General features: G+C 38.9%; 2 long non-coding RNA genes across 2 annotated transcripts in view; both read left to right on the plus strand.

The window, feature by feature from the left end:
- Positions 1–4,348, plus strand: part of LOC310835985 — an 85,717-nt gene extending 81,369 nt beyond the window's left edge. The window contains exon 2 of the long non-coding RNA XR_014559804.1: positions 3,937–4,348. This is a non-coding gene — a long non-coding RNA (uncharacterized lncRNA). The remainder of the gene's footprint in view (positions 1–3,936) is intronic.
- The window catches only part of LOC310836013, a 795,471-nt gene that overhangs the window by 146,157 nt on the left and 627,991 nt on the right, over positions 1–21,323 (plus strand). The gene's annotated exons all lie outside the window — the stretch shown is intronic.

The following is a 21,323-nucleotide window of genomic DNA, read 5'->3' on the forward strand; positions in this document are numbered from 1 at the left end:
AAGTATTGTTTTCTCTAGGTTTTCAGCAAGGGAAAGCTGATCCATGTGTATTTGTCAAAGAGGAGGGGCAAAAGAAGCTGTATTGTTTGTTTTATGTTGATGATATATTATTCTTTTGGGAAGATGTCACAATGTACAATAACGCCCTAGCTCAACTGAAAGAGCACTTTGACATGAAAGATCTTGGTGAGGTAAACAACTACCTATCTCTGGAAATAGAGAGAGATCAAAATGGTAACATTCTAGTACACCAGTCACGGAAAATTGCTGATGGGTTAAGCAAACTAAACCTGATGGATGCTAACCCTGTAGACACTCCGATGACAACAGGTTATCAGGTAGAAGACACTGAAGAAGCATTTTCTGACACTACACTATACAGAAGTGTGCTAGGCAAGCTAAACTTCATTGCCAGATGTTCAAGACCTGACATTGCTGTTAGCTGTAATTTGCTAAGCAGACAAGTCAACAATCCTAGTGTTAAGGATTGGAAAGCTCTGAAACGCATAGCGCGCTATTTGAAAGGCACTATGCATTACAGACTGAGGTTTAACAATCAGAAGTCTGGTGGTCTTGAGATATTTGCAGATGCAAGTTTTGGAAGTGACACTACAGACAGGAAAAGTACATCTGGAGTTTGCTACATGTACAATCAGGGTCTATTTGATTGGTCATGCAAGAAGCAAACTACAATTAGCTTAAGTACTTGTGAAGCTGAACTGAATGCAGTCTTATTCACTTAAGGATTGTGAATGGTTGTTACAATTGTGCAAAGACATGAAAATTCCTGTCAAATGTCCAATCCAGGTTTACCAGGACAACAAAGCATGTTTGGCTTTGCTGAATTCTGAAGGTTGTAAGCAAAGCACGAAGCACTTGCAATTAAAATTGCAACATGCTAGGGAATGTATTCAGAAGGGACACGTAACGGTGTCCTATATGCCAGGTAATGAAATTCCTGCTATGTATTGTCCAAGATTGTGTCAAGGGATCAACACTGTACCTATGTACAGAAGTTGGGTTTGTACTGATATTGTACGAACACGCTGCCCAGTGATGTTCACAGAAAGGGGGAGGATGTTGGTTTCTGCTTCCTTCACTGTGCAGCGAAGTGCTTGTCACGGGACAATGTTTTGCATTCCACAGTCAAAGTACTGTTGGGTTTCCCACAGGAATGGGAGACTGGATGTGACGTACACTGGTTTCCTGTTTTTCACTTTTTTCTCTCGGTGTTCTTTGTTTTCCGAGGAGAGAGGAGTTGCTTCTCTGCTCTCGCAGAAGCAAGATGCATGCTTGTAATCTCTCAGCATTGAAGTGTAAATAAAGTAAAGTTAAGCATGTGGCATGTACTGCTCATCCTTCCGCTGTGTACAGGAGTCTGCAATTACAACACATATTTCTAAATCCTTTTTCACTTCCATTCAACATTTTTCATAGTTATCCTTAAATAAATTCACATTCTTGGCAGTCATATTAACCCCTAGGTATTTCACTTTCTTAACCAGTGTTAATCCTGTCTCCTTCTGAAACCTCTCTCTCTCAGTCACTGTTAGATTTTTCTCTAGAACCTTAGTTTTCGTCTTGTTCAACTTAAAACCCGCTACCTGACCAAATTCTTGAATCAGTTCCAGTACTCTTTTAGTACTAGATTCTGGCTCCTGTAATGTCAATACCAAATCATCGGCAAATGCTTTCAATTTGTACTGTTTGGCTCCGACTTGTATACCTTTAACCAATTGGTCCCTTCTAATCATGTTTAAGAGAACCTCCAGGACCGATATAAAAAGCAATGGAGAGATTGGGCAACCTTGTCGTGTTCCTTTCTCTATCTTAAATTCTTCCGTCACTACATTATTCACAATTAATTTAGCCTTTTGTTCTGAGTAAATTGCACCTATACCGTTTCCAAAACCTTGACCAACCCCAATCCCCTGTAAATTCTTCTTCATAAAACTCCAAGAAACATTGTCGAAGGCTTTCTCCGCGTCCACAAATATCAAAACTGCTTTGGTATTAATATTCACTTGTAGTTTTTCTAAAATGTTAATTATGTTCCTCGTATTGTCAGACAAGTGTCTGCCCGGGAGAAAGCCCGCTTGATCTTTATGAATTTCTTCTGCTAGTACCTTTTTTTAATCTTTTAGCCAAAATATCTGCAAAAAAAATTATAATCCACATTAAGCAAAGAAATGGGGTGGTAGTTCTTGAGCTGTGTCTTCTCAGACTCTGTTTTCGGTATAAGTGTAATATAGGCTTCCTTCCACGACTCTGGTGCCTTGAAGACTGGGGAAAGTTTGTAGAGTATCTGAAAAATGTATGCGATATACAAACAACGCTAGTGGGGTTTCAAGAGGCGCTGTAAAAACTGAGAGATATTGTCAAAAAGAAATAGAAGGGAGAGGGAAGACAAACGGCAATATGTGTAAAGGGAATGTGTAATTAAGAGATAAACATGGATGATTGCCAGAGAAGCTGAAGGAAGTCCAAAAGAGATGCTTTGTTATAATTTGGTTTAAAATGTATAAATATATTGGAAAATTAATAAAAACTTATTTTTTAAAAAAGAGTAAGGTTCAAAGTACTGATGGAGCCTGGAGGTCTGCAGTCCCAAACCTCAAGCTGTATTTTGAGGCTGCATGCATGACATGGCTGAAAGATTGGATGTTACTGACAGATACTGAAATCTTAGACCTGGAGGGCTGGGACAAAGTTTTCGGGTGGCATGGCTACCTGGGTCACGATAAAATAAAAGCACATAGAGGATTCACTAACCATTTGGTGAGAAAGGCCCTATTCGAAGTCTGGGAAAGAAATAAAACAATAGTAACAGCCAAAACTCCCTGGTGGCTATCACCTATAGAGTCATCAGCCTTGCATAGAAGCAATATGAAAGATAGCTGGCTAACATATAGCGAACTCGTAGAAGAGATAAAAGATTGCCCAACCGTAAAGAAATTTGAAGAATTAAAAGAGAGGGGGGTGAATTGGTTAGAATATTTCCAATTAAAAACGATATTTGAGAAGGATAGTAAGCTTAAGGGGTTTGATAAAAAAATCTCGATATGGGAAAAAGAAATTTTATATAACAACCAACAGACTCTCTCAAAAATATATACAGTGGTGCCCCGCAAGACGAATGCCTCGCAAGACGGAAAACCCGCTAGACGAAAGAGTTTTCCGTTTTGGAGGTGCTTCGCAAAACAAATTTCCTATGGGCTTGCTTCGCAAGACGAAAATGTCTTGCGAGTTCCTGCGGGGGTTTTTTTCCTTCCCCCCCTTTTTCCCAAGCCGCTAAGCCGCTTATCAGCTGATCCGCTAAGCCCGCTAAGCCGCTAATGGGCTTGCTTCGCAAGACGAAAAAACCGCAAGACGAAGAGACTCGCGGAACGGATTCTTTTCGTCTTGCGAGGCACCACTGTAAACTGTTACAAAATGGGAAAGTAGAAAAGGAGGGAAAAGGAGACACTATTAAAAAATGGGAACAAGATCTGGGCCACCCAACTGAATATAATGAATGGGAAAGACTATGGACAAAAAATACGGCATGTTACCTAATAAGAGAGAACTATATGAAAATGTATCACAGGTGGTACCTGGCATCAGAAAGGCTTGCAAAAATGAATAAAATATATAATAATAAGTGCTGGAGATGCAAGAAACAAAAAGGAACCTTCTACCATATGTGGTGGACGTGCCCCGAAATTGGGAAATTTTGAAACATGATCCACGAAGAAATAAAGAAAATATTAAGAATATCATATAGTAAAAGGCCAGAGGCATTCCTTTTAGGAATTTTAAATGATGATATCCCAAAAGACAAAACTATTTTTTTCTTATACGCAACGTCTGCAGCAAGAATCCTGGTGGCTAAGTACTGGAAAGGGAATCAGTTACCCACTAGGGAAGACCGGCTTTGTAAGCTCTCAGAATACTTAGAATTAGCCAAATTGACAGACATAATAAGACAAAAACCAAAAAGTGAAGTAAAAAAAGAATGGGAGTGCCTAAATGAATACCTCAAAAGTCAAGGTTCGAGGGCAGAAATCTGGCTGAGCCTGGAATAACCTTGTGAAGTGAAAGGATATGCAAGAAGGATTTATATCTAGATGTTAGGATAGAGATGATAAAGAAAACAGGAAAACAGGAAGACACAATGAGAGATAAAGGAGGTGCTGTGGGATTGGTGGAAGTCAATGTCTTGTTGTTGTTGTTTTAGTATTTATAATATTAACTTGTAAGATATGGATTTGTTTTTGTTTTTGTATGTTGATTTTTGTGTGTTGTGTATTATTATTTTTTGATATCTTTCGTGTTGTTGTGTGGAAAATACTAATAAAATTCATTTAAATAATAATGATAATAATAATTTCTTCTCATTTTCCATTATTTGTTTTAATATTTCTTTTCTCCCTTTTTCTCTGAATTTATTTTTAATAGTGTTCTGCTGTATAAAGTACCCTCGCATTACTGCTTTGCTGGCGTCCCATACTGTGCTCATTTTTGTACCTTTATTACAGTTATTCACAAAGTAATCTGTTAAATTCTTCTGCAGTTTCTCAACTATTTTTTGATCATCAAATAAGCTCTCATTTAGCCTCCATCAAAAGGATTTTTCCTCCATTCCTTTTATTTCACACTTTATTGCATTATGGTCCGAAAGTATCTTTGGTTGTATTTCTATTTTTAGCACTCTTGGAGTTAACTCACTTGATAACCAAACATGATCTATTCTTGACATTGATTGATTTGGTTCTGAGAAATATGTAAATTGTATATCTAATGGGTGTCTTAGCCTCCAAACATCTATCAAGTTACTGTTCTCAATCATAGAAAAAAAGTCTTAGGTAATTTTCCTTCCTTCGATTTCCCACTTGGTCTCAACCTGTCCATTTCCATTGAAACTACTCCATTCATATCACCCATTATTATAATTTTCTGATCCACAAATTCAAATATTTTTTCCTCTAAATCTTTATAAAATTCAGTTTTATTTCCATTCGGTGCGTATACTCCGACTATTATCAATTTTTCCCCTTGTCATATGACTTGTACTGCAATTATCCTACCTTCTTCATCCTTGAAAATCTGCTGAGCTTCAAATTTATTCTTTATATACAAAACCACTCCTCTCTTCCTGCTTCTATCAGATGAAATAAATTAATTTCCCAATTTTTTATTAATCAATACCTTTCTATGTCTTCTCGCCACTTGAGTTTCTTGTAAACAAATAATGCGCAAATTCTCCCCCCCAAGAAATGGTGAATTTTATTTCGTTTCTTTTTGTCATTAATTCCGTTAATATTCCAAGTCCATAATTTTAGTGCCATTTTGTGCTTCATTTACCAATAAAGGTATAAAAGTCTTAAACTTGTATTTCTTCTTCTTCTTCTTCTTCCTCTTTCTCTTCTTCCTCTTCTTTACTATCCTTTTCCTCTTCTTCCAGTCCTGCCGGGCCTGCTGCTCCTGCTACTTCTATTTCCTCTCCCTTTCCCAGCTCCTTATATCGTCTCAGAAATTTATGTGTTTTGCCCACATTTGTAAATTTAAACTTCTTCCCTTTGTAGTAAAAGGAAATCCCTTCCGGAAATTCCCGTTTAAATTCAATTTCATTCTTCCTTAATGTCTGTGTCAGTGGTTTATAAGGGTCACGTTTTTTCAATAAGCGAAGTGGGACGTCCTTAAAAATAATTATTAAAGCTCCATCAATACACAACCTTTTTTTCCTCTATTTTTCTGTAACATCAAATTCTCCATTTCTCTATCTTTGAATATAATCAAACAATCACCTGGGAATTTCTTTGCTTTAACAGTTCTTGTTTTAATTCGGAAAGCATTTTGGATTGTTTTTCTGACGTCTTCCACTTCCATACTTAACCATTGTGCAATCTCTGATGTTAGTTTCTCCATTATATTTTCTCCTTGAACTTCAGGCACAGATCTCAGTCTCAAATTTAATTCTCTTTGCCTGAATTCATTCATAGCAATCACATCCCATAATTCTTCTTGTGTTTTATTAATTTCTAAAACCTCTCCCTTAACCCTTTCCTCCTCCTTCTTCACCTTCCTTACTTCTAATTTTGTTCGTTTCATTCCTTCTTCCAAACTTTGCCTTCTTTTTGTTATTTCCTTCATCTGTCCTTTCAATTCATTAACTGTCATGTCAATTTTTTTGTCCATCTGATCTAATCTTGTCTCTATATTTTTTTTCACTTTGTTTAATGTCCTTTTTAATTTCTGTGAACATTTTTACAATGTCCCCTTTAAATTCAGTTTCCTGTTTGCTTCCTCTTCTTTCCAAAGGTGTCACACTTTCTCCTGTTTTTTTTCTGTGCATGAGACATTGTTCTCTTCTTCCCGTGCTATCCTTATAAATGAAATCCAAATTTCTTTAACGTAGAGAAATAATAAACCAAAAAGAAAAAGATGAATATTTCCACCACTTGTTTGGCTAATCCAATATATTATAGTAATACAAAGGGAAAGAAGGACAAACCACCAATAAGCAGTCCAAACAAAACAAAAAAAGAGAAAAAAACAAAAAGAGAAACAAACCACAAAAGGGGGGGGGGGTGAAACAATCCTCTTAAAATATGGGGGGGGGGGAATCTTCCACCACTTGTCTGACCAATCCCATTCTTTAATTAAGATTCCAAAGATTTAAGAAAGTATTTTGAGGGAGCGTGTTGGTGTTGGATAAAAAAATGGATATTATTAAAAGATAATGAAGTCCTAACACTAGAGGGTTGGGACAAAATATACAGCTGGCATGGCTATTTATTCTATGACAAAAAAGAACAACATAAAAAATTTACAAAACACATAGTAAGAAAGGCTCTATTGCATGTCTGGGAAAGAACAAAAGGAAAAATTGTTGAGAAAACTCCCCAATGGGTTTCGCCAGTGGAGGCAACCACAACATTAAAGAGTAATGCAAAAGAGACTTGGCCAACATATAGGGAAATATTAGAGGATGCAGACGGAAATATTAAATTAAAAACTTACGAACAATTACAAACATTTGGAATAAATTGGTTACAATATTATCAATTAAAAGCATAGAAAGGGGAGATTTAAAAATAAAACTTCAAAATTAGAAAAGGAAATATTGCAAAGCGATCAAAAAATACTTGCAAAAATGTATAGATTATTAATGAAAACCACCTTAGAACAAGAGACGAAAGGGGAAAACATGTTAAAATGGGAACACGATTTGGGATATGAGATAGATCTGAAAAGATGGAAAACCTTTTGGGAGAAAAACATAAATTTTACTGCGTGTGATTTATTAAGGGAGAATTTCAGAAAAATTCACCACAGATGGTGCCTAACATCTGACAGATTGTCAAAAATAAATAAAAGGAACAACGACAAATGTTGGAAATGTAACAGAACAAAAGGTACGCTATACCACATGTGGTGGACTTGCCCAAAGATTAAAACCTTTTGGGACATAATCCACGACGAAATAAAAAAATTGATAAGGACATCACACACAAAAAAGGCAGAGGCATATCTATTAGGTATTCTAGATAAAGATATCCCAAAAGATAAAACTAACTTATTTCTATACGCGACAACAGCGGCAAGAATTTTGATTGCTAGCTATTGGAAAGAAGACAGCATCCCAACAAAAAGAGAATGGTTGGGGAAACTTTGTGAGTACCTGGAACTAGCAAAACTGACGGATATAATAAGGAGAAAATCTAAAACTATGGTTATGAAAGAATGGGAGTTCTTAAATGATTATTTACAAAACCAGGGGTCGACTACAAAAATCTGGTTGTGTTTAGAATAATGTTGTGTGTAATATAAAAAATACTAAGTGAGACATTAGGGAAATCCAAAGGGAAAATATGAAGAACAGAGGATCTGATGAACGGATTATTAAAAATGTGTGAGGTAAACGGTGGAAGTCTTTTTTTCTTCTTCTTTTTTAAACCACTTTATTTAAGGTAGATAAGGACAAGATGAAGTTATACAACTGAATATAAATATAGATGGGAAACGGATATGTATTGTGAGTACTTATCTACTTTTAAAAATTTTCACCTATGATCTTTTTCTTTTACTTCTTTCTTTTTTTCTTTGTTCTTTGTTCTTTTTTCTGATATCTTATCTTTCATTTCACTCTTTTATTGTGAATAGCATTTTATAGAGGTATAAATAACTGTAAATATAAAAAGAGACAAAATATTCTCTATTTTTTTCCCTTGGTGAAAGAAAGAAAGAAAGAAAGAAAGAAAGAAAGAAAGAAAGAAAGAAAGAAAGAAAGAAAGAAAGAAAGAAAGAAGAGGGACAGAGTAAGGGAGAAAGGGAGGAAAGGAAAGGAAAAGAAAAGAAAAGGAGAAGTTAAGCGCAAAGGGTTAAATATATACTGATCACAAAGTAAAAAAGAAAAAAAAAGAATAAGGAGAGGGTAGGGTATCCAAAAAGGAAAAGAAATAACAAGGACACAGTCAGGGTTCTCTTTGCCAAAGCAGCAGGGTCCGAACAGGTTTTTTCTTAAAAGAAAGGAACCAAGTTTAATCCATCTTTAAAAGCAGTCTGGCACTCTCAGCCTCCACGTCGGCAAAGTCAGAAGCAGGAAGGGGGGGAGTGGGTATACAGTTTTTTCTCCACACTCAGCTTTTCTCCAAAAACCAATTAGAGGAATTAACGTAAAATAAAAAGTCAGTCATTCAGTTTGTGTTTGGCATTTTCTCCATAAAGCTGCTTTGGCATATATAAAAATAAAAAGAAATAAACAATCCACCACGAGGCTTCTTAACAATTGTCTACGCAGTTTGTTAAAATCGAAAGTAAAAGTCACAGGAAAGATTCTCCTCCCGCAGTCCCATAAATTCACCAAAAAGACAAAAAAAACCCAAACCCCTTAATAAGGGCTTTCACCTCTTCCTTTGCATAATCCACTGTCTTAAGTAAAGTAAAGTGTTTATTTTAAATCGTATATTCCGCTTTAGGACAACTCACTGTTTCTTTTCATTCCGTGGGTACTTCTTGCATATGAATAAGATCCCAGTCGGGGATGACCTCCTTTTTAGCACCCCGCTGCTTCCGAATTGTTACTAGTCCTTTTTCCTCTTTGTTTTGCCAATTAAATCCAGATTTTTTAGTGTTTTGGAGTTTACCACTATGCCGGACAAGCTTGAGGCTGCGCTTCTTGAGGGTAGAAAATGGCATCCCGCGCCGGCATCTCAATCTCGCTGCTCTTTTTGCTCCTTAAAGGAGCTTTTTTGGCAGCGGAGAGACTGTTCTGTGGCTTGCAGGGATCCTGTCCTCAGGATCTTCCTTCTGAGGCTTTCGGGGGCTTGCGGCGCCCTTGCAAAAACCCCGTTTCCCCCCGAAAAGCTGGATTCTCCCCGGAGGTCTGAATCCTGCTCGCAAATCGGCTCCACGGTAAACCAGAAGTTTCCCAAATTCCGTCTTTTCTTTTTTTTTAATAAATATTTATTAAGGTTTTTTTTATAAAAGAAATACATAGATAATAAACAACATTACTTATATCATAACAAAGTTTCATAACTTGTTTGGACTTCCTCACGTCTCCTGCTCCCACTTACATCGTTAAAAAGTTTTTTTCAAGCAAATTATCATCAATCAATCAATCAAAACTTTATTAGCAAAGCCAACAGGCCACAGCTATACAAGAATTAAAAATAGAAATAAGGATAAAAGGGAGAAAAGAACAAGCAAAAGGAGGTCCGTCAGATGAACAAGTCTGTCACTCAGATGGTGGCCCTCAATTTCATAGCTCTTTCGATGTACCTCGCGACCTTCTCTGTTATCTGACTATCCGTATCAGATAAGAGGAAATACAGTGTGATGTCTGGTGAACGGCCGGGGTTGGAGAGAATGAGTGGAGTAATAATCTCATTCCTTAGGTCTTTGTAAAGGGGGCAGGATAGGAAGACGTGGGACACTGTTTCCGTGTTACCATCTCCACATGGGCAGAGTCGTTTTTCAAATGGAGTCTTTTGGTAGCGACCTTCGAGTACGGCAGAAGGGAGAACATCCCATCTAGCCAATGTAAAGGCACGTCTGTATTTTGGGATGGTTAATTTAAACAAATATGAAGCTGGAGAGTCAAAATGAGAAGGGGGAAAGTAGGTATACCATGGGCACAGTTTCTTTAAGATAGTCAGGTTGTTTTGCCGTTCAATGTCTTTCAGGCGCTGGCCTATTAGACTCTTTGCTTTAATGAGGCCCATTGATAGTAGGGACTGTGAATGCAGACCGCATGTAAGAAGTTTTTGATGCACAGTTTTGAACCACTTGCTTTTGTGGGGGTCTTGCATTACTAGAGGCAGTAGACCAGGTGGATTTAGATTAAGACGAAGCCAGTAGTTGAATGTTCTTTGCCAGGTCTGAGTTTCTACAGATGGAAGGCAGGCCTCGAGTCGTAATGCTGCGTTTGGAACACAGGAGGGGACGCCGAATATCTGCCTTAGGAATTTAGACTGAACAGTTTCAAGACTGGAGCAGTGGTTCCCCGTCCAGATTTGTGCCCCATACAGTAACTGCGCCAGAGGTTTTGCTTGAAAAACTTCAAAGGCTGCTGGGATGTATCTGCCCCCCTTCGTATAAAAGAAGCGAGACAGCATCTTAATACTTTGAGCTGCTTTTTCTTTGGCACATTTTTGATGGACATCCCAGGACCCGGTCGACTGGAAAACGATACCCAGATATTTGAAGGCTTTAACCTGTTCAATTGTCTGGTTATCCATCCTCCAGCTGTACTGTCTGTGTTTCCTTGCAAAAACCATAATTTTGGTTTTCTGATAGTTTATTACCAGTTGCTCTCTCCTGCAGTATGCTGAAAATTCACCTATGAGCCTATTTAAGCCTATTCTTGTTCGAGATAGGAGTATCGCATCATCAGCATACAAAAGTACTGATATTGATTTGTCAGCCAGTTTGGGGGCGTGGAAGTCCGGAGATGACAAACAATTAACCATATCATTGATGTAAAAGTTGAATAAAACTGGGGCCAAGATGCAACCTTGCTTGACCCCCTTGCAGACAGGAACTGGTCCTATAAGATGGCCATTTGACGAAGTTCTTACATGCAGCACCGTGTCTTTATATAAACAGCTGATCAGAAATAATAGTCTTTTGTCTATACTTGATGTGCTCAATTTATCCCAGAGTCTTGCACGTGGAATTGAATCGAAAGCAGCCTTTAGATCGATAAAGGCTGCATATAGCACCCCACGGGATTTTTTGGCATATTTGTCAATTAAATAGGCTAGGGTGAAGCAATGGTCTATGGTGGACCTGCCTTGCCTGAAACCCGCTTGCTCTTCCGCTAGAATAGCTTCAGTTTCGAGCCAGCTAGTTAGCTTAATATAAAGATGTTTGGCATATAGTTTGCTGAGTATAGGCAGAAGACTGATTGGTCTATAACTCGCCGGGTCTGGCATAGGTCCTTTTTTATAGATTGGAATAACTATTGCCTCAGTCCAACCATCTGGGAGTAAACCCGTTGAGTCGATCCAAGAAAATAAAGACGCCAGCAGGGGGGCCCACCAGCCAATGTTGGACTTCAGAAGTTCGGCAGGGATGTAGTCATTCCCTGGGGCCTTGTTGTTCTTTAATTGTGCGATTAAGTTCTCAACTTCCTTTACAGTTACTGGTGGCCAATGAGGTAGGTCCTCCAATTGAATACATAATTTGTAGTGTTGGGCTTCCTGGTCATAGAACAAAGATTGAAAATGGCGCAACCACTCCATTGGTTCCACTGTACAGATGGAATTAGTACGCTCCTGGTCCAGTAGACCAGATATGGTTCGCCAAAAGCAAGTAGTATCTTTCTCGTGCGATGCCTTAACCAGACTGTGCCATGCGGCTCTTTCAGCTTCCAGTTTCTTTCTCCTTAGTAATTGTTTGTAAGACCTTCTCAGATAAATATAAGCATTAAGTAGGAGGGCAGTCCCTGATTTCCTATATCTCTGGTAGGCTGTTCTCATTTGTCTCCTTGTTTGCCTGCACTCCAGGTCAAACCAGCTAGCTCCGTCCTTTGCCCTCTTTGTAGCGGCGCTATGTATCACTGTTGTTAAATGGGATTTCAATCTTTCCAAAAGTAATTTAAAGCGTTCCATAATCGCATCTACTGAATTGCCTGACACAATAGCGGAGCGAATAAGCTTTAACTCCGCTGACTGAAGAAGGAGGGTTAAATTTTCATTCAGTATTGAGGACCATTTAAGTCTTTTGGGAGCAGGTATACCCAAATTTACAGAAGGTATATATTGTGGCTCGGCAATAGAATAGTCAAAAGGCCGACCTGCAAGCTCTAAAATTAGAGGTAGGTGATCACTCAGAGTATTGTGGCCCACTTGGAACTTCCTTACAAAGCTGTGAGCAAATCTTGAGATTAGAATATAATCTATAACGCTTCCCCCAGCCTTGGAAAAATGGGTATATTCCCCGGGGCGATCCCCCTCTATGTTGCCGTTTAATATCAGCAGTTCCCTCCGTCTGGCAGCCTGCACTAAGCAGAGACCTGAAAAATTACTTCTTCTATCTTTGGACAGTCGTGTCGCACCAATATCCGTCTGTTCTTCAGGGTCCATAAATAGGTTGAAGTGAGTGTATAGACTGTTGTCATCTGTTCCTATACTAGCATTAAAGTCTCCACACACAATAGTCAGGGCAGACGGGTAAGTAGATTCGAAAGGCTCTAAAAACGCCTCTAGCTCAGCCCAAATAGCCTTGACCGCGGGGTTTTTTTGGCCTGGGGGAATATAGACATTGACCAGCAAAAGAGTAGTTCTCTTGAAGCTAAGTAGAGCGGCTGTTGCTAGAGAATTGCAGCTGGGTAGGGCTGTTAGAGAATGCGCCAGCTCCGTGGAAATGAAGCAAGCTAGGCCACCACTAGATCTGCCGCCCCTTAAAGATGGAGAGGCAGGCAGGTAGTGGCAGTTATACCCATTGAGAAATATAGGGTCATTCTGCCATGTCTCCTGAAAGAAGATGATGTCAAATTGCTTAAGGTAGCACAAAAATTGTTGGTTGTTTTTCTTGGCGTGCCAACCCGCGATATTCCAAGACAGCACTTTTAGGCCCCGGGCCCTTCGGGGAGCTGGATCTATGTCACCACCACGTCCAGCAATTCTTTGGTGTCTAAAAAAACACACCCATTGGCTCTTTTCGAGGATGACTGCTTGGAGAGAGTGTAATGATCCTCTCTTCTTGGTGATTTGGGGCTAGATTTTGGAGTTGGGGAAGCTAATTCATTCGGAGACAATTTAAGATAGGTGTGCCAGGCGCTTTGAGATTTCACACCTTGATTTGGTCTTACTTTATTGTACATCACAGGGGGCTCAGATTGTAATTCCACGTCTACACATTTAAAGGTGCCTCCCACCGTCCTCCTATCCACTAGACATTTGGGAGATATGGGCTGCACATAAGGGTCCTTCATTGTCTCACCTTGGTCATCCTTTTTTTCTAGTCTGCTTCGAAGTAAATCAAGTCTTTTCAGGATCTCAGTTTGAGCTGGAGAGTGCAGTGACCAGAATCGCTTTATCAGTGAGAGTTCTTCCTCCAAAACGGAGTCCTCACTATCACACATGAGAGGCCAGACGCCAGTTGGATGTGGAGCTTCCTTTTTTTCATTTGGCACTGTTTGATGGAGATGATCCTGCTGGAACTTATGCTTTCTATTTTGATGGTTTTGGTGGTTGGTTTTTTCCCTTTTGTGAACTTCCATTCCTATGCCCTTGGGCCCCATCAGAGAGGTTAAAGGTGCTCTATTTTCAAATATTCTTAATAGGACTATTCTTTCTTTTTTGAATAGGTTTTTAGCTCTAAAAATAAAGCTGGCCAGACTATGATCTAAAAAAGTAATCAGTGCTCGTACCGAGCAATCATCTTGATGTAGATACTCTATAGCGGCTATGTCAATTGCTTTTACTACCCCCGGTAAAATGCCACTTATGATGGACAAAAAGTGGTCTATACGGTCCGACCCTGCATAAAATCTAGGCGGTTTAGGGTAATTAGCAAAGACAAGCTTTTGTGGGATTAGGACTAAACTCCATTCTCTTTTGGGACACAACATCTGTCGAGCTTGAGAGGAGTGGTTCCTCTCAATAGCTTGGGTCGCCAGCTCACCTCTGTCTGCAGATTCTGTGCTGGCCATAAGAGGACTCTGGGGCGGTATAACTGTAGATGGATTAGTTCCTTTGTCCCAGCTCGGTGTTGGTTCTTCAAAGCTTGGTTTAGATTCTTTTGTGAGTGTATCTACTTTACGTGTCTCTTTGATGGCACTCGAGTTGGATTTGTTTGTTCCATTTGTAGAAAGGGATGGAAGAAGGTTAAAGAGCTTCTGCCAATATTTTTTACAGGTACGGTGAGTTGTCTTAAGCCGCCTTAGGTTTTTCATATTTTTGCTTTTCTTCATCTTAGGCTCGGCTTTTTTCCTCCGGGGTTTGCTGGGGAGTGGTAGATCCGGGCTGGCTAGGGGATTTGTATTCTGGACTGAAGCGCTCACATGTTGTTTGAAATTATCCACTAGGGTCAGGAGAAGCCCGTTTGTTATCGATAAGAAATTTTTGACGTTAAGGAGATCCGTAGAAATCTGGTATATCTGCTCCTGAAGATAATCACCCCGCATTTCTGTTCCGCTGTCATTGGCTTTCAACCAGTGGGTTGAAAGGTTGCTTCCAGGTTCCAGCGGTGACAAATGAGGATTAGCATCAGGTGTGTTGGCTGTATTAGCCTTTGTAGCATTCTCTGCTATGGCAAGTTCTTGGGCCAAATTTGTTGGATGGTTTGTCCTCTTGTTGTTTGTTTGCAAGTCCTTTAGCTGTGTTGACCAATCCAACACTGTGAGTGGCAAAGGCATAGCTACCTCTAGAATACTCTCATTCTGAGTTCTCTTACTCGAGTCTTTTTGAGGAAAGTAGCTGGTAATTTTACTTTGTCTCCTTCGGCGCTCCATCGGGCTCTGTGGTGAATTAGGCAAGATTCCTTGGTCCTTGTATTTTTTCCTGGTGAGGACCATAGTGGGTATATAGGTATATATGGATATATGGTAGGGGGTGCTTGCTTAACGGCGACTTATCTTTTGTTCTAAGCTGGAGTAATCAATAGCAGAAATGCCGATTTGTGGAAGTTGCCTCTAGACCTCTCCAACCTCTTCAACTTGTTAGTTTCTCCAGCAATTTACATCGGGGCTTGTGAGGTATCAATCATTTAAAATGTTGGAAAATATTACTGGTCCTAGGCTTTCGTACTATAACTTGTTTCTTTTAAAATTCAACTAGGTCTTTCTCCCTCATTCAGCAGCCTCACGGCGTAACCGGTAAAGTAGCTAGGCAGTATAACAAAAGTCCCTTGGAATAATTATCGAGTTGAACTTGCCTTGTGTTTCTTGGAGTTGTAGCTGCTTCAGTTCCTTCCTTTTTGTTTTTTTTTTTTATGGATAAAAAGCTCGGCGTCCTTCCAGAGGAGTAGCTGACTCCCACGTCTGCTAATTACCAGCTTCGTGAAGATAGGGCGGCTTGCCGAACCTCTTTTGGATAAAAATAGGCCTTTGGCAGTTAATAAAAAAGATAATAGTTTAAAACTACTAAGCTCAGTTAAAAAAAAAAAAAAGCTTTAAAAGTGCTAGAAAATACTGATAAATCTATATTATCAACGCGGAGCACAAAATAGAGCTACCACCAACGACGCCATCTTGTTCTAATATCCTGTTTCCCACAATGGCCAGCCAAATGCCTATGGAAAGCTCAAAAGCAGGATATGAGGACCACAGTCAGCGGCATTTCATAGCATGTTCCTTTTGAGCCCGGGGACAGCATACAGCTCCCCTGACTGGTAGCCACTGCTAGCATCTTGTTTACAATCTTATATCCACTCATTTAAGTATAGTCTAGCAATTCTCCGAAAGGTTTATGTTTTCCTTAATCTCACTTATCATCAAATTCCAGTCTAGTTTAGTGGTGGCCAATTATTTATGATCAAGCATCCTTCTTAACATTCAACCAAATTACAATATTTTTGTAAATAAATCTTAAATTTCTTCCAATCTTCTTCAATCCTTTCTTCTCCCAGGTCTCGGATTCTGCCAGTCATCTCCGCCAATTGCATATAGTCCATCAGCTGCATCTGCCACTCTTCCAGTGTGGGTAGATCTTGTGTTTTCCAATTCTTAGCGATGAGTATCCTTGCTGCCGTTGTTGCATACATAAAAAATGTTCGGTCCTTCTTTAACACCTTCTGGTCGACAATACCCAGGAGGAAAGCCTCTGGTTTCTTAGTGAAGGTATACTTAAATACCTTTTTCAACTCATTATATATCATTTCCCAGAAGGCCTTCACTTTAGGGCAAGTCCACCAGAGGTGAAAGAATGTTCCTTCATTTCCTTTACATTTCCAACATTTATTATCAGACAAATGGTATATTTTGGCAAGTTTAACTGGGGTCATGTACCATCTGTATATCATTTTCATTACATTTTCCTTCAACGCATTACATGCAGTGAAGTTCAGCCCAGTGGTCCACAACCTTTCCCAGTCCTCAAACATAATGTTATGCCCAATATCCTGTGCCCACTTTATCATAGCAGATTTAACCATTTCGTCTTGTGTGTTCCATTTTAACAGCAAGTTATACTGAGGCACCTAATCATAAGCCTGCATTTTTATCAAAGCTTATATATTTTATCAAGGCTTGTATTTAAAAATGAGCTTAAAAAAAAAAGGATTTTCAAATGTTTCATGCCAGGCAGAAAGAACCTTGGCAAGAGGTTTTTCTCCTAAGACAAGGGGGCCCCATTGATTTATAGTAGAAAAACAATTCTCAAAGTCATAAAAAAGGGAGAATTACATATGCTGCCCCAAGGCTGAAAAAACACAATTAAAGGCAAGGGTAAATAGTAAAATAATACCAATGTGCCTCTCAGTAAAATGAGCCAGATCTTCTTTCCAAGGTTGAAAGGCCAAGAGCAGTGAAAAAGGCAACTGGCTTGGCTAGAAGAAAAGAGAGCATTTTTGGGAAATTTTCTAAAGCTGTTGGGAAGAGCTAATGGGAGAAGCATCTAGCTGGCTGGGAAAGGAGGGGGAAAGGGGGGAGGTGTAAACTGAAGAGGCTTCTTTTTAAAAACTGTTTTTTACTGAGTTCCTTTTTACTTTACAAAGGCTTTATTCTTTTAAAAGGCTACCTATGATAAGTGAATGAAATATATTAGCTTAAATATATTGGCTTAAATGTAATTATGCAAAGGATTTAAGGAATGCTAGATTCTTATTTCATATGGTTGTAAGAGTTGTATTTATCCTGAAATTAAGTCAGCCACCAGCCTAGCCCCCCTGCTAGACAGAAGACGCCATCCAAGCACTCTTGATATATATGGTTGTCAGGCATTTGTTTAGAAACTTTCAAATGAAGGAAATCTTTCAATATTGATGTGAAACTCAAGATCCTTGACATCTGTTGAACATAAAAATGTAAGATTAAACATTTGTTTTAGAAGGCAATAGGGCAAGGAGGGCAAGAGGTGAGCTGGTAATTAAGATTCCATGTAAGATATATTATTACTTATTTGTCACATATATAGCTCTTTGTCTCCCTTATAAGGGCAAGGAAGTGGGTGTATCTTTTGTGGGTGTATCTTTTGTGATTGGTTCTACCAAACAGCCAATAGGAATTTCAACCAGGCTGATTGGACAGAGGCAGCCACAGGAGGAGCAAAGGGGGCTGGATTAAGGGAATATAAGTGCTGGCCAGGATGGCAAGAGGCCAGGCCAGAGCTTGGTAACCATATACCACTGAGCCTCTCATTTATTTGTCTGACAAATAAATTATTATTTTAATTTCTCTATTGCTGCGTTGAATATTTCATTCCAGCTAAGCGTTAACCACAAGCAGGGTGCTACAATACATTCTTGATAGTACCTTAGTCTTTGGTTCTAACAATTCTGTTTCCAACTTTGATTTCTCCACCTGGAACCCTAACTTTTTGTCATTTTTAAAAACTTCTTTAATCTGAGCGTAATGTAACCAGTCTCGCACTTTATCCTTCATTTTCTCCAAACTCTGCAATTTCCAATTGTCTCCATCTTTTTCTAATATTTCCCAATATTTTGGCCATTTGGCCTCCATATTGGGTCTTTTTCGGGCCTTAGCTTCCAGAGGGGAAAGCCACCTCGGAGTTTTATTTTCCAATAAGTCTTTGTATTTTGTCCAGACATTAAATACTGCTTTCCTGACAATATGGTTCTTAAAGGCCTTATTGATCTTAACTTTGTCATACCATAAGTATGCATGCCAACCAAAAGCATTGTTAAAACCTTCCAGATCCAATACATCAGTGTCTTCGAGAAGTAGCCAGTCTTTTAGCCAGCAGAAAGCTGCGGCTTCATAGTACAGCTTTAAGTCTGGCAGGGCAAAGCCCCCTCTTTCTTTCGCATCAGTTAATATCTTAAACTTAATTCTGGGCTTTTTGCCCTGCCAGACAAATTTAGAAATATCTCTCTGCCACTTCCGGAAGCACTCCGTCTTGTCCACAATTTGCAATGTTTGAAACAAAAACAACATCTTTGGCAATACATTCATCTTAATAGCAGCAATTCGGCCTAACAAAGAAAGCTTCAATTTTGTCCAACTGTCCAAGTCTCTCTTAATTTCAGACCAACATTTTTCATAATTATCCTTAAATAGACTCAGATTTTTTGCTGTTATGTTTAGCCCTAGGTACTTTACTTTTTTTACCATAGTTAATTCTGTTTCTCTCTGAAACCGTTCTGACTCTGTATCTGTCAAGTTTTTTCCCAGCACCTTAGTTTTCTGTTTATTTAGTTTAAATCCCGCCACCCGACCAAAGTCTTGAATCAGTTGTAATACTCTTTTCGTACTAGATTCTGGCTCCTGCAGAGTCAAAACTAGGTCATCTGCAAAAGCTTTAAGTTTATATTGTTTCGCTCCGACCTGAATCCCTTGCACCAACCGGTCCCCTCTGATCATATTCAAGAGCACCTCCAGAACCGAAATAAATAACAGAGGGGAAATCAGGCAGCCTTGTCGTGTACCTTTTTCAATTTTAAACTCTTCTGTAACCACATTGTTAACTATCAGTTTTGCCTTCTGTTCTGAGTATATTGCATCAATCCCATTCTCAAAACCCCGTCCCACTCCCATTTCTTTTAGATTTCCCTTCATAAATTTCCAAGAGATATTATCAAAGGCCTTCTCCGCGTCTATAAAAATTAACACTGCTTTTGTATTTATGTCTGTTTGCAAAAGTTCTAAAATATCAATAATGTTCCTTGTGTTAGCAAACATGTGTCTACCTGGGAGAAAGCCTGCCTGATCTTTATGAATTACTTCATTTAAAACTCTTTTAAGTCTGCTTGCCAAAACATCAGCAAATATTTTGTAATCCACATTTAAAAGGGAGATGGGACGATAGTTCTTGAGTTGTGTCTTTTCAGTTTCTAATTTTGGTATCAATGTGATAAAAGCTTCCTTCCACGATTCCGGCGCCTTCTTTCCCTCCATAATTTCATTACTGACCTCCATCAATGGTTGTATCAAATAGTCTCTTAATGTCTTATAATACTTGGAGGTCAGGCCGTCTGGCCCTGGAGATTTGCCCAATTTCATGTTCTGAATGGCTTGTTCGATCTCTTGTCGTGTTATTTTGCTGTTCAGGAGTGATCTATTTTCTTGTGACAGTTTTTTAAGTCCATTTTTTTCCAAAAATTGTTTAATCTCAACCTCATCCTGCGGCCCTTGAATGTATAATTTTTTGAAATATTTCTGAAAACACTTTCTAATCTCCACGGGGTTCTGAATGTTTCTTCCTTCAATTTCCAGGTTTGTGACTATATTTAACTTTTGTCTCTTCTTCAACTGCCAGGCCAGCAGTTTCCCACATTTGTTTGCCGATTCAAAAGTTTTTTGTTTCATTAATTTAATCTTCCACTCTATTTCCTGGTTCATCAGTTTAGAATATTGTGCCTGATGGAGTTTAATTTCTCTCAGAATCGACTGTGACTTTGGATTTGATCTTAACTTCTTCTCTAACTCTTTAATTTTCTCCAAGATCTTATCTTTCCTCTCATTTTGTATTCTTTTCTTTACAGCATTCTGTTGTATCAAAAACCCCCTCATCACGGCTTTGCTTGCGTCCCAGATAATTCTTTTTTCCACCATAGTGTTCATGTTTATCTCGAAGTAGTCCTTCAAAACTTTTTGGGCCTTCTTAATGGTCTCCTGATCTCTAAACAAATTGTCATTCATCTTCCATCTAAAGGAACCAGTTGGTAATAATGTCATGTCCATTTTCAGTGCATTATGGTCGGAGCAGGTCTTTGGGCAGATTTCCACTTTCCTGACCTTGGGTGCCAGACCTCTAGTTATCCAAATTTGGTCGATTCTTGTCCAAGTCAGCTGGGCTTCAGAGAAGAATGTTCCTTCTTTTCCCAAGGGGTTCTTCGTTCTCCAGATGTCAATCCAGTCCATATTGTCTGTCATTTCAAAAAAGGTCTTTGGTAGTCTGCCATCTTTCGTGACATTTTGACTTTGTGACTTATCCATATTAGTTGATACGACCCCATTCATATCTCCCATCATAATGATGTTATCATAGTCCAGATATTCCAGCATAGTCTCGTGCAACTTCTTATAAAATTCCGATTTCCCTTCATTTGGTGCATAAATTCCTAATAACAAAATCTTCTCTCCTTGATGTTGTATTTCGATTGCCAAAGTTATTCCATGTTCATCTTTGAATAAAAATTTAGGTGACAGGCTCTCTTTTGCATATATCACCACGCCTCTCTTCTTTACTGTGTCTGAAGATATAAATTCCTGACCAAGTCTTTTGTTTATTAACACTTTTCTATGGAGCCTAGTCACATGTGTTTCTTGTAAGCAAATAATGTCCAATTGTTCCTTTTTTAATATATGAAAAATTTTCCTCCTTTTTTCCGGGATGTTACAGCCATTTATATTCCAGCTCAAAAGTTGCAGAGACATCCTGAATAAATCTGGTTATTTTTCTGGGGGTGGTACCTTATTCACTGGGTCTTCAGAATCCAAGGGTGCAGGTGCCTCTGGTGCTCCGGACCCCGAGGGTAATCCGAGTCCTTTTTGAAGGTCCTCTCCGTACGCGTTCAGAAATTTGTCTCTATCTTCCAATGTTCTAATTTTAATCTTCTTCCCTCTAAGAGTAAAGGATAATCCTTGAGGAAAGTCCCACCTGAAGATGATTGAGTTGCTCCTCAACAATCTTGCTAGTTCCAAGTACTCAGATCTAAGATCCAAAAGTTGTTTAGGAATGTCCTTGTAAATTTCAATTCTTTTGTCCAAGATG

This window comes from Podarcis gaigeae, assembly GCF_964106915.1.
Source record: "Podarcis gaigeae genome assembly, chromosome: W".
NCBI lineage: Eukaryota > Metazoa > Chordata > Lepidosauria > Squamata > Lacertidae > Podarcis > Podarcis gaigeae.